General features: G+C 46.5%; 1 protein-coding gene across 7 annotated transcripts in view; it reads right to left on the bottom strand.

The window, feature by feature from the left end:
- The window catches only part of RASL10B (RAS like family 10 member B), a 129,056-nt gene extending 116,221 nt beyond the window's left edge, over positions 1 to 12,835 (bottom strand). For 3 of the 7 annotated variants that reach the window (XM_056556736.1, XM_056556737.1, XM_056556738.1), the window contains exons 1-2: positions 12,715 to 12,835; positions 11,535 to 11,717 (exon numbers count right to left, since the gene is read on the bottom strand). The gene's annotated coding sequence lies outside the window, so the exon portion shown is untranslated. Of the gene's footprint in view, positions 1 to 9,586; positions 9,609 to 11,534; positions 11,718 to 12,134; positions 12,427 to 12,714 lie in introns of those variants that run through there. The other 4 variants (XM_056556739.1, XM_056556741.1, XM_056556740.1 and 1 more) reach the window with 4 other exon arrangements.
- Positions 12,836 to 14,769: the final 1,934 nt, after the last annotated feature.

Raw genomic sequence — 14,769 nt, 5'->3', positions numbered from 1 at the left:
ATCTTATGGAGGAGCATGTGACATACACGTCACTCTGCTTCCTCCATAGCGTTATGCTGGGCGCAGTGGAGTGACGTGTGTGTCACATGCTCCTCCATAAGACGCCATGATGCAGATGGCAGAACAGGGCAGCGGCAGTGATGCGGACACCAGAACGGGGCAGCGGAGCGGAGCACACCACCAGGTATCGGATTTGGTATTAGTCGAGTCCCCGATACCATGCAAAAACATGGTATCAGCCCTGATACCGATACTAGTATCAGTATCGGAACATCACTATCAGAAACAGATCAGGTACAGAAATATGGGTTCCATCCGCCAGCTGAAGATGAGCCCAAGGTGGGGATACAGTTGCGCTGTCACCTGGAAGAAGTGACTGAGACCGAGAAAGAGTAAGCTATGCGGAACCTTGTGAATAAAAATGAGCCAAAAGTTGAAATTGCGCGGTCATCTGGAAGAGGTGACCGGAAAAGAAGCTACAGAGATGTCTGTGGATAATACAGAAGTACTGAAGAGAGTACATGTGGAGCCGGTTCTGCGCTTACAGTCACAGAAAGACTCCTGAGTGAATGAGATGTGACGTCTGGACCAGAGAGGGATTGTAACCAGGAAGGTCGAACCACTGGACCAGATGTTGTTGCAGACCCTGGAGCCCTAGACATTTCTGCCGGGCAGCAGAGAGAGACGGTGTTGAAGTGAAAGAAAAGTCTGCCAGTGAGCAGTCCAAAGAGACTGTCCGGGAACTACCCGGAAGCTCAAGTAGCCAAGACCCCTGCAAAGGGGGAGACTACTCCTAAAGGTGGAGAAGAGTTGAAATGAGTTGCCTTGAAGGAAGAGACAGGCCAAGGACAGGTGACTGTCAGAGGACAAGAGAATGTCTCAAGGTCCAGTAGCGAGACCGCTGTAAGTAAGAGATCTCGGAAAAAAGAGCTGGTCTTGGTAAGAAAAGGGAGCAGATCCAGAATCTTGAAGAAACCTTACAGATGGTTTCTGCTAAATTGGCGCAAAAAGAAGAAGAGGTTCATCACCCGAAGGAGAAAGAAAAACGTTTGCAGAAGAAAGAGCAGGAAGTGAAGCTTCAGCTGCAGAAAGAAATGGAGCACCACAAAAGTGAGTTTGCGGATCTGCAGGATGAACTGTCCCGACCCCAGGGTCTTGTGACCAGCAAGGAGAGTGAATTGGAGAGTCTGGCTAAGCAGATCTCATTCAAGGATGAAGAAGTGAATGTTCTGTGTGAGGCATATCTGGCTCTACAAAGTGATCACAAGGCTAGGTTGGTAGCCATGGAAGAACTGGAGGAGAAAGTGGTAATCGCTCATAAGGTGCAGAGCCTGGAGGCGCAGAACAAAACGCACGTTAAGTCTCACGCAGCTACCTTGGATTCGCCGGGAATGCAGCTCTTTGAACAAGAGGCTCTGCTAAAATACAATAAGCGGATGAGAGAACAACTGCTGTCCCTGGAGGATACTGTCAAAAATTTGACAGAATTGCTGGAAAGTGAGAAGATGAAATCTGCTAAGCTCAAGAGTGAGCAGCAGAAACATTTAAAGCTAGAAGGAGACATCAAGGTCCTAAAAGAGAGAAGAGACCAAGCTGTAGCAGAACTGGCTAAAGAGAGGTTAAAAGTGTCTCAGATGGAAACTGAGGCCAAAGCCACAGCCGTCCCTGTAGAAGAAGAAAAACTGCTTGTGAGGCAAAAGCTACTGGAGACAGGGATGCTTTCTCTAAAAGTCTAAAAGAGTCTGAACAATGGACTCAAGAAACAGTAGACCATGAGTAGAAACCATATAGGAAGTCCTCTGAGACTGATGTAAAACCTTATGAAAGGTCCTCTGAAGCTGCAGAGATACTGTATGGACAGTGGATGGTGAAAATGCTGAAAAGGCAGAGAAGTTCTCTGAAGCAGAAGCTAAACCAGAGATAACTGCAGAAGTCTTGCAAAATTGGTGATACAGGCTAGGTTGGCCACCAGCAAAGTTTGGACAATGGCCATACCGGTGACAGAAGAAGACAAAGGCTTGGAGCATCTGCCTTGTCCGCACCTAGTGTCCAGAGCACTGCACAGACCAAAGTGAAGAACCTGGCGTTGGAAGGGTGTGACATGAATGGAGCCTTTTACAAGGAATTTGTCAAAGGTGACCAAAAGTCTTCTGCTTGGTGGCTGATGAACGTGCAAATTAAAGAAGGGTGCGCCATTGAAGTGGTGCAGATAAAATCTGCTGAAGAAGGAAGCCAAGGGCCTCAAAACCTGTTGGACTGAGTTGTCCATGGAAAAGGAAAGGCATTTTGACTCTGCCTTTTGAATACAAGTTCTCCTTCCCAGTGGTCTGAGCAGAGGGGGGGGGGGGATATGTGACACTGTGGCAAGGAGAGGGTGTATTTCCATAGCTCACCCTGCAGAAACCTCCACCTGTGGCCTAATTATTGAGGAAGCAGAAAGGGGGAAGTGTGCTTAAAAAGAACACAGACACAATAGTTGTGGCTCTCCCTAGAAGACAGCAAGCTGGCTGTAGGGGAGAGGCAGGGGTCCTGCTGAGAAACACACAGCCCGAGCTGTGAGTGGCCCCAAAGAGTGGTGTGGATGAGACACTCAGCAATAGGTTGCAAACGTTGTGTGTGAACAGTGAGTAGAAGGTTGCAGGAGGCATAAGTTTAACTGGCTGGGAAAAGCCCACCAGTTGTTAGTCAGGGCATGCTGGTTTGTTTAGTTAGTGACTAGACGGTCTAGGGTTTTGTTTGTACCTGTTTTATGTTTTATTTATCCTGCAACCTGTCCAATAAAGCCGGCAAGGTGCCAGACTTGCACAAAGCACTGTTATTTGCCGGTTTATTGTGAGGAAACATGTCCTGTGGCAGTGTCAAGGACGATCCCAGAGCCATCCGCAGGGAGGAATCCTTACATGCCGTAGAATGTGATAGAGTGACTCAGCACTTTTCTGTGCTTGAGCATCACAGCCCCATCACATTCAACTGGCTGACACTCGCACACCCGCCCCCTACCATTGGTTACTGCGGGGGCAGGGGGTATGTGTGTGTGTCACGGGACATATATATTCATCCCCAAACACTGTTCACTGCAGTGCGACTTCGACTACCACAGCAAGAGGATGTCTCTTGCTGTGATAGCCGAAGCTTCATGGAGGATCGCGCTTGCGGTGGACAAGATGACAGCAGGAGGATGGAGCATGTCTCCTCCCTCTGTCAGCACAGCGCCTGCGGCTCACACTTTACTGTGACAGCGGGAGGATGGAGCATGTCTCCTCCCACTGTAAGCCCTGCGCCCGTGGGGGGAATCAGCGCTTGTGACTGACATTTAACCCGTCCACCGTCACGGGGGACCATGCGCCCGCGGGGGGAATCAGCGCTTGCGGCTGAAATGTAATCATGAAGCGCTGCGGCTGTCATGTAACACATTCCCTCGCCATGGGGACACAGCACCCGTGGGGGGAATCAGTGTATCAGCGTAGAAGCTGAAAGATAACCCGTTGACCGCCATGAGGACCGTGTGCCTGCGGGGGGGGGAATCATGATAGCGCTGCGGCTGACATGTAACACATTCCCCCGCCATGGGGACACAGCACCCGCGGGGGGAATCAGTGTATCATTGCTGTGGCTGACAGTTAACCTGTTCCCCACCATGGGGACCGTGCGCCCACGGGGGGAATCGGCTATCATGATTCCCCCTCGCAAGCGCACGGTCCCCATGGCGGGGGGAACTAGTAACATGTCAGCCACAGCGCTATCATGATTCCCCCCAAGGGTGCATGGTCAGCTTCTCGCAAGCGCGCTTTCCCCACATCGGGGAATGAATTGTCAGCTGCAGTGAGCTGTCCCCACATGAGAGAACTAATCATATGTGACCCGTGGGCGCCGCTCTGCTTCTCCCCCTCAAATCAGGGAAAGGGTTAACTGTGAGTTGCAGCATGGCACATTCTCCCCCCGTCGGGGAATGAATGATTTTTGAGCCGTAGGCGCAGGGCTTCTGTTTCCCGATCACCACTCGATTGGAGAACAGAAGCTGTCACCTCCCCCCGCAAGCTCTGAAAGCCAGTGTGAGCCACGGGCGCTGCAGAACAGAAGCTTTGCAGCGACCACGGCTCACACTGGCTTTCAGCACTTGCCTAAAATGGGTATTCTGCTGCTAGACATCTTATCCCCTATCCAAAGATAGGGGATAAGATGTCTGTTGGTAGGGTGTTCGGCCACCCGTGCTAGGCTTCAAAGCGACCGCCAGCCGTGCTAGGCTTCAAAGCGGCCGTGGTTGTCACGCCTCCTCCATTCAAGTCTATGGAAGAGACAGAGATACAGCATTCGCATATCTCACATAGAGCTATATGGAGGAGGTGTGTCGGCCACAGCAAGTGTTCCCTGCCGAGGAGGAGTGTGAAATTCCTAGCAGTGTGCACAGGAGCCGGTGAGTCGATGGGCCACACAGAGCTAGTTCGGGATAGATACAATAGAAAGCCTCAGGCAGCTAGATCCCAAGGACTAGTTCATACCCTGGCGGTGTAGCTTTAATTGGAGACTATCAGAACCCTAGTCAGCATTGGAGGACTTAAAACTAAGTTTAAAGTCCCAAGTCTGCAACAATTAAAGTCAAGTGGGTGTAAAACACTGCAAGTCCCAGCAAGTCTACAGGGCTCCCATGTGTTACTCTGCATCTCCTCTGCTCTAATCTGCACTGTAAGGACTGTAACAACTACTCCTGCCTCATTAAAGACAGTTATCCGTGACCCAACATCAGTGTATTAATTATGGCATGCCTGGCCCAGGTGAAGGTGTGGTATCCTCCGCAATACCCAGATCACTATTAGTGTTGAGCGGCATAAGCCATCTTCGAATTCGCGATATTTCCCGAATATATGGACGAATATTCGTCATTTATTCGTGAATTTCGAATATTCGTTATATTCGAGTTGATTTTTAAACATTGCGAAATTTAAATAATTGCGAAAATAACTGATTGCGAAAATTACGTCGCTCGCGTGCATGCGCGCTATTACATTATGCGATAACAGAGATCGTTTCCTGGATGCTTGCCAGTGAGATCGCGATCGCGAATAAGCTAAGCGAAGCGAAGATGGTGGGAAGTAATTTCAGCAAAAGTGAGGAGAGTTCTGATTTGTGTAAGTATTTTCACCACTGTTAGTTAATTATATTTAACTGCATTTTAGACTAGATTAAAAGTAATGAATCATAACTTTTAATTTAGTCATGATATAAGATCACGCAGTGTTTCCCAAATGTGCTTTGAAAAAAGCAGTTGGGTCTTTTGCTTTGAAAAAAACAGTTGGGTCTAAGGTAGTACTATGAAGCACAAAGCTGAAAGCTTAAAGGACGCTGGAAAAATGACAGAAGCACTCCACTCTCAAAACCACCATGTGAATCTGCAAGCAAATACTGCTGAGAGTGATCTTATATACTGGTCATGCCAGCAAGTTTCTATTGGCTGCTAGGGAGGTTGCTAACCTCTGACAACTGTGGTTGCAGAACTATCATTGGCTCAGAGGCATAAGAAGGGCGTGGATATTCTAAATATTCGCGAATTTGCGAATATGCTATATTCGCTACGAATATTCGCATTGCGAATATTCGTGAGCAACACTAATCACTATACAATTCTATGGAGATCTATGTTTGGTTTACTAGAACCACAATAGGTTCAGGTATTGGTGATACAAATTAGGGCTCACGCAAATAGCAGAGTCGCATGCACTGAACCTGTAAAGAAGAGTACATACAGGGCCGGCCCTACCGTGGGACCCGGTGGGACCATTGGTCCCAGGCGGCACTTTTCAGGGGCGGAACTTTGCTGGCCCTTTTATATTTTGTGCCTAGTAGGTTCATGGTAGGGCCGGCCCTGCCGATGTGCCGCCGCTACTTACTGTTCTGAAGCGGCCGTGGCACTTAATAGCTCAGCGGTAACATTAGAAAGTGAGTCTGCGGCCGGACGGCCCGGGTCTGATGAGGGATGTTGCGCAAGTGATGTTCCTCCGCAGACCTGCGCAGGAGGATGTCAGTGACCTCACTTGTCAGGCCACCACCACAGAGGAGAAGCACTGCGCAGGCCAGGTGAGTGTGTCTATGCGTGTGTCTGTGTGTGTGTCTGTGTGTGTGTGGGGGGGACTATGCTACCTATTGTGGGAAAACTATGCTACCTAATGTGGCGAAACCATGCTATCTAATGTGGGGAAACTGCTACCTAATGTGGAGAAACTATGCTACCTAATGTAGGGAAACCATGCTACCTAATGTGAGGAAACTATGCTATCATATAAGGGGAAACTGCTACCTAATGTGGGGAAACTATGCTACCTAATGTGGGGAAACCATGCTACCTAATGTGGGTAACTATGCTACCTAATGTAGGGAAACTGTGCTACCTAATGTGAGGAAACTATGCTACCTAATGTTTGAAAACTATGTCACCTAATGTGTGGAGACTATGCTGCCCATCTAGTGGGGTAACTATGCTACCTAATGTGGGGAAACTATGCTACCTAATGTGGGGAAACTATGCTACCTAATGTGGGGAAACTATGCTACCTAATGTGAGGAAACTATGCTACCTTATGTGGGGAAACTATGCCATCTAATGTTGGGAAACTATGCTGCCTATCTAGTGAGGAAACTATGCTACCTAATGTGGGGAAACTATGCTGCCTAATGTGGGGAAACAATGCTGCCTATCTAATGTGGGGAAACTATGCTGCCTATCTAATGTGGGGAAACTATGCTGCCTATCTAATCTGGGGAAACTATGCTGCCTATCTAATGTGGGGAAACTATGCTGCCTATCTAATGTGGGGAAACTATGTTGCCTAACTTATGTGGGGAAACTATACTGCCTAACTAATGTGGGGAAACTTTGCTGCCTATGTAATATGGAGAAACTATGCTGCCTGCTTAATGCTGCAGATTAATGTGAGTTGCAGTGCAATTTTTTGGAGGTGGGAGTTAGCATTTCACTCTGCACTAGAAGCAATTCTTTTTTTAAATGTTCCCATATGAAATGGAAGGCATACAGGGGTTCAAGGAGGGCTTATACACCTCCATATAAAATGTCTCCAAATGAAATGGAGCTGTAATACAGAAATGCATATAAGCTGTCTGTCTTTTTCAAATGTTAGTATTTTGCATTCCAAAATATGTCCAAAACACAGAAGAACTGCAAATCTTTTCACTATAATTTCTCTTTTTAGAAATCCCCCAAATACAAAATAACAGCCAAACATAATGTGAACAAAAACTTAGGAGCCCAAAAATATGAGCTGTTAGGCTCGGTACCCACTTGGCAGTTTTATGGAGAACTACCACTGCAGTTTTTGAGTCAAAGCTAGAAGTGGATCCAGTAGATAGGAGAAGTATAAGTCCTTCCTTTATATTTCTCATTCTTTTTTACTTCTGGCTCAAAAACTGCAGTTGCAATTCTCCAAAAAAAACTGCCAAGTGGGATCCCAGCCTAATTGGTGCAAGTAAAGTAAACATTTCTTTTGCACATTAAAGTGCAAATGTATGAGATATTATTCTTATTGATTGTAAGCTTTTGTGAGCAGGGCTATATTTTCCCTTGGTAACCCCTTACTGACTCCTGACAAGAATGTACGTCATGGAATGCGGACAGTTACTGCTCCAGGATGTACACTTTGTGATGGAAATCTCATGAGTACAGTCTGTGCACTCAGGAGAGACCATTATGTTATCAGCTTATATAAGCAAAGTAAACGCTTCTGGCCATCATTAGAATCCGCTGTTCACCTTTCTAAGCCACTGGTAACTATTCTCTTAACAAGATCTTATCCATAGTCATACATGTGTTTGAAAAGGTTTTGCAATATTTCTTTATTAACTAACTAGAACAGTCTTTACTTTTTTTTTTAAAGATATTTGAGGTATTACTTCTAACATAGCACAGAAATGTGATGTGAATGGGGAATTACTATCATAAGAGTCCATATTCAGCCACGCAGGGGCCTTTTTTGTGGTTTAGGATAAGACACTTGGAGCAGCAAAATAGACACTGCACCCCACCATAACTTCATATATGTCACTCATGTACGAAACATGGCGCCTAAACATATTCCAGGTTACGCTTTAAAGGGGTACTCCACCCCTAGACATCTTATCCCCTATCCAAAGGATAGAGGATAAGATGTCTGATCGCGGGGGTCCCGCCTCCGGGGATCCCCGCAATAAAGCATGCAGCACCCACCTGTTTCTTGTCCGGAAGTGCTGGAGGGTCTGGGTCGTGACCATGGGAACGGAAGTCCGTGACGTCACGACTCTGCCCCCGTGTGACGTCACGTCCCGTCCCCTCAATGCAAGTCTATGGGAGGGGGCGTGACGGCCGTCACGCCCCCTCCCATAGACTTGCATTGAGGGGACGGGGCATGACGTCACACGGGGGTGGAGTTGTGACATCACAGACTTCCGTTCCCGTGGTCGCGACCCAGACCCTCCAGCGCTTCCGAACAAGAAACAGGTGGGTGCCGCATGCTTTATTGCGGGGGTCCCCAGCGGTGCGACCCCCGCGATCAGACATCTTATCCTCTATCCTTTGGATAGGGGATAAGATGTCTAGGGGTGGAGTACCCCTTTAAAGGAATTAAAGAACAAATATGCTGTTTCCTACAGGTCAACCTTTTGCTGACCTTCAAAAAAACAATAAAATAAGCCATCTTTGCTGGATCAATGCATAACAATATAACACATTTATAGATGCTATCCAAGCTGCACATGCTGCACAGGAACAATAGGCCCCCGGGGACTATGCCAAGGCTCTGTCTTTTAAATACAGGGATAGACGGTGAATTATTCATTGATCCCAGTTCAGTATCTAAGAATCTATAGCACAACTTTCCAGGGAAGATTTAAGCTTTGATCAATCAAATTATCCAAGGTAAGGAAAGAACATTGGGGGGGGGGGGCACTTACTAAGAGGTGTGTGATTTAGTTCATTTTTCAGTTCCCTTTTTTTTTTTTTCCGTTTTTTGCGTGACTGCACCAAATTTATTAAATGGTCGCAGGGCATGTGATACATTTTGTGGAGGATACACATTTTCTGAAATTTCACTCTTCACCAAAAATTCTACGCTGGTGTAGAATTGCACCTTTTTTTTTGGGGGGGGGGTTCACGAAAATTGCAGTCCATATATTCATTTCCACTGCACAAGACTAACCCTTAACCTCTGGCCTGTACGCTCTTTTAAACAAAAAGGTGTAAATCGAAAAGGCGATAAAAATAGCCTGGGGTGCAGCCCTGCGCCTAAATAGAGACAAATCTATACACAAAAACAGTTCTAAAGACAATGATAAATGCTCCCAAATGATCCAGGACTAATACATTTCAATGACTGCCGTTCACATATTACAAATATTGTTTCCCAGAAGATCAAGGTACCAGACTGTTCTGCATGCAGTTTTTAATCTCTGCAGTCTGCAGATGCATAAACCTTTAGCTGCATTTGTCTCCCTGATTCCTTATTGGATTTCACCTGCCATCTAAAGGACGCTAAGCTTTCCTCTCCATAACCTTCACTGTCTTTTCAATGGGTAATACCTGAGCAATTACTCAGACGTCTTTTACCTGGAGAACTTGGCGGTGAGTCAGCATCTCTCCCGCATGTGCATCATTGACTCCGCACGCAGAACTTTTATCCAATAAAGACATCGGACAGAGTACGGAATAGCAAACATCTCCCTACACAATCCAGAAAGCATACAGATTGTGTATCGTAGTGAACATTCACAGACTGAAGAAACAAATTATATTACTATATCAACATCAAATCACTGGGTAGCACTGCAGCTATTTACAGACAGTTCAGAGCAGTGTTCTCCAAGCTGTCACTCTCCAGCTAATGCAGAACTACAATCCCCATCATGCCCTCACAGCCTTCAGCTGTCATGGCATGATGGGAATTGTAGTTCTGAAGCAGCTAAAGGGCCAAAACTTTGGGGGGCAGTGGTTAAGAGAAATCTTAGGTTTTAAACAATTATGTATTTCTTTGTTCCATTATGATATTGGACTATTACATAAAACATACGCACATTATATACAACCTATTCCATTAATAATAATATTTATTTATTTTTATACCGCCAACAAATTCTGCAGCACTTTAGATTGAGAGTACAAATAAAGACAAATAAATATTCAACAAGAGGAGTGAGGGCCCAGTCTAGTATTACATACTGTAGATACAAAAAGACTGTATAAACAGGCAATACATACAATGCACTTAATAAGGCTTTCTTGTTATTGTTCCACTATAAGTTAACTCTTTATGTGAAGAAAAGGATTCCAGCGAGGTCTTGTGAACATCAGGATATATTCATGCATAGAAAGTACATATACAGAGGTAAAACCACACGACGACACCAACGCGTTTTGACTACACACGTATGGTCTTACTCATGATTATTTACGTGGTATATACAGGTACAATACAGGTCATGGATTCTCTTAGGACTCCAGGGACCTCCAGGTGCACGGGACAGAAGCACACAGCCGTTGTGTGAAGTAAACTAGAATCCCGTGGACCCAATAGGGGGGAACCCAGTTGGGAAAGAAATCCAGCACTCAAAATAGAGGTAGAAAAATGTAAAAGTCCATGACTTCTTTATGAAAGGTCTAAGCAGACACAGGTACATTTTTTTTCAACCTGGTTTCCCCCTATCAGGTCATGTGATTCTTGCAATGTACGTAAATACCATGCATCATACGTAAAGCTAAAAACACTATGCATTATACGTAAAGCTATAAACTATGCATCATACGTAAAGCTATAAACACCATTCATCATACGTAAGGCTAAAAACACTATGTATTATATGTAAAGCTATCAATTAGGCATCATATGTAAAGCTATAAACACCATGCATTATGTAAAGTTATAAACTATGAATTATATGTAAAGGTATAAACACCATGAGTCATACCTTAAGCTACAAGCACCATGCATCATACATAAAATTATAAATACAGAGCTTCATACGTAAAACCTATAAACACTATGTATCATACATAAACCTATAAACACAATGCATCATACATAAAATTATAAATACTGTGCATCATACGTAAACCTATAAACACCATGCATCATACATAAAATTATAAATACTGTGCATCATACGTAAACCTATAAACACTATGTATCATACATAAAGCTATAAACACAATGCATCATACATAAACCTACAAACACCATGCATCATACATAAAATTATAAATACTGTGCATCATACGTAAACCTATAAACACCATGCATCATACATAAACCTATAAACACCATGCATCATACATAAAATTATAAATACTGTGCATCATACATAAACCTACAAACACCATGCATCATACATAAAGCTATAAACACCATGCATCATACATAAACCTACAAACACAATGCATCATACATAAACCTATAGCTGCCATGGCTGACTGACAGGTCAGACGGAGTTGGTACTGTTTGACGCTACAAATCTTAACTTGTTATGAGACTTGAGAAGTCTCCTATTCCCAGCACACTCACCTATTCGCTGAATATTCCTCATAACAACCCAAACAGCTTCCAGCCTTTAAAGCACAGCTTGAACATGTGCATAGCAACCCATGAAGCGGCTTGGGCTCACGTGACAGATCGCTGAAGGATGCAGATAGGAGTGAGTATTATCATTAATGAAGCTGGGAATCTATTCAGCTCGGATCACAACCACTGCGGAGAGGAATGGAGGGATCATGTATAATGTAACACTAAACATCCACTATTACATTACATCACATCAACTATTGCAGGGCTAGGACCACTACTGGAAAGAATATTTCCCACCTCCCATAGATGGATGCTACAGTAGCATCTATAGCAGTGTTTCCAACCAGTGTGTCTTCAGATGTTGCAAAACTACAACTCCCAGCATGCAGAAACAGCCATCGGCTGTCCGAGGATGCTGGGAGTTGTAGTTCTGCATCAGCTGAAGGCACACAGGTGATTGAAACCCTCCTCTATAGATACGTTATATAACTCTATATCAACCATGCTGGTTATCTGGCACAATCCAAAGGCTTCAGGGTAAGAGGTTAGAGTTAACTGTTTTCTTGCTGAAGGCATTTTTTATGCACAGAACACACCCACCTGCAGAACATCAGTTTGCAACCTAGTGAGATCCATTATCTGGGGTGAGCAAAGAAGTGAGAATGGTGAGTCCATCACATCTCCTAAGTGACACTATGGGGCAGGTGAGCCAGTCATCCTCAGCTCTGTCATTGACTAGAAGATGAGACCTATATCCTGCACATGGAGGGATTACATGGATAATCCCCTACTAATCCCCTACAGGACATTATCTGACATGTATGGACCAAGGCTCATCTGGGCCAGCAGAGGACTCTATGTAAACAATACAGCCAGTAGATGTATATAGTGCTCCATGCAGACACCACAATAGCATTTCTCCAGTGCTTGTTATGATGGGAAGCTATGAACATTATAGCGATCAGCACCATGAACAGCTCCACACGTTCCCTCCGCAGCAGACGGGTTAAAGGAGCAATGTGCTGCACATGGAGCTCTCCAGCGTCGCCACAAGGGCTCCATGCATTGCAGCGCGCGGGCACCTACACATCTACAGCCACTGCTGCAGGGTTAAAGGTCACTGCCGTCACAGCTTAGCATTCTATGTACAACAGCACTGAAAGGGTTAACCCACGCTTACCTGGAGCCGTCAAATCAGCCTCGCTCCAGCCGCACCTGCCGGTGAGAGGTGCAAACTTGCTTCCCATGCAACTTTGCGTCCGCTCCTCCCCTCAGCTCTCCGAAGATTTCCGAAGCTAGAGTTAGGGGGGGGGGGGGGGGGGGAGGGCAGAGCAAAGACAGAGAAGGGGAGAAAGGAGGTACAAGCCCCCCTCATCTCCCCTCCCTCAGCTCCACCTGCCTTCTCCGAAATCATAGGCTGCACGGGCTGGGGGTGATTTCTATGAGTGAAGGGGAAGGACATACTGCACGGGCTGGGGATGATTTCTATGAGTGAAGGGGGAGGACATACTGCACGGGCTGGGGATGATTTCTATGAGTGAAGGGGGAGGACATACTGCACGGGCTGGGGTGATTTCTATGAGTGAGGGGGGAGGACATACTGCACGGGCTGGGGTGATTTCTATGAGTGAAGGGGAAGGACATACTGCACGGGCTGGGGATGATTTCTATGAGTGAAGGGGGAGAACATACTGCACGGACTGGGGATGATTTCTATGAGTGAAGGGGGAGGACATACTGCACGGGCTGGGGATGATTTCTATGAGTGAAGGGGGAGGACATACTGCACGGGCTGGGGTGATTTCTATGAGTGAAGGGGGAGGACATACTGCACGGGCTGGGGATGATTTCTATGAGTGAAGGGGGAGAACATACTGCACGGACTGGGGATGATTTCTATGAGTGAAGGGGGAGGACATACTGCACGGGCTGGGGATGATTTCTATGAGTGAAGGGGGAGAACATACTGCACGGACTGGGGATGATTTCTATGAGTGAAGGGGGAGGACATACTGCACGGACTGGGGATGATTTCTATGAGTGAACGGGGAGGACATACTGCACGGGCTGGGGTGATTTCTATGAGTGAAGGGGGAGGACATACTGCACGGGCTGGGGTGATTTCTATGAGTGAAGGAGGGGGACATACTGCACAGGCTGGGGATGATTTCTATAAGTGAAGGGGGAGGACATACTGCACGGGCTGGGGTGATTTCTATGAGTGAAGGGGAAGGACATACTGCACAGGCTGGGGATGATTTCTATGAGTGAAGGGGGAGGACATACTGCACGGGCTGGGGTGATTTCTATGAGTGAAGGGGAAGGACATACTGCACGGGCTGGGGATGATTTCTGTGAGTGAAGGGGGAGGACATACTGCACGGGCTGGGGTGATTTCTATGAGTGAAGGGGGAGGACATACTGCACGGGCTGGGGTGATTTCTATGAGTGAAGGGGAAGGACATACTGCACGGGCTGGGGATGATTTCTATGAGTGAAGGGGGAGAACATACTGCACGGACTGGGGATGATTTCTATGAGTGAAGGGGGAGGACATACTGCACGGGCTGGGGTGATTTCTATGAGTGAAGGGGGAGGACATACTGCACGGGCTGGGGTGATTTCTATGAGTGAAGGGGGAGAACATACTGCACGGACTGGGGGTGATTTCTATGAGTGAAGGGGGAGGACATACTGCACGGGCTGGGGATGATTTCTATGAGTGAAGGGGGAGGACATACTGCACGGGCTGGGGTGATTTCTATGAGTGAGGGGGGAGGACATACTGCACGGGCTGGGGTGATTTCTATGAGTGAAGGGGAAGGACATACTGCACGGGCTGGGGATGATTTCTATGAGTGAAGGGGGAGAACATACTGCACGGACTGGGGATGATTTCTATGAGTGAAGGGGGAGGACATACTGCACGGGCTGGGGATGATTTCTATGAGTGAAGGGGGAGGACATACTGCACGGGCTGGGGTGATTTCTATGAGTGAAGGGGGAGGACATACTGCACGGGCTGGGGATGATTTCTATGAGTGAAGGGGGAGAACATACTGCACGGACTGGGGATGATTTCTATGAGTGAAGGGGGAGGACATACTGCACGGGCTGGGGATGATTTCTATGAGTGAAGGGGGAGAACATACTGCACGGACTGGGGATGATTTCTATGAGTGAAGGGGGAGGACATACTGCACGGACTGGGGATGATTTCTATGAGTGAACGGGG

This window comes from Hyla sarda, chromosome 2 (genome assembly GCF_029499605.1).
Source record: "Hyla sarda isolate aHylSar1 chromosome 2, aHylSar1.hap1, whole genome shotgun sequence".
NCBI lineage: Eukaryota > Metazoa > Chordata > Amphibia > Anura > Hylidae > Hyla > Hyla sarda.
Note: the sequence above shows the minus strand (reverse complement) of the source record. Positions and strands in the feature narration are given on the sequence as shown.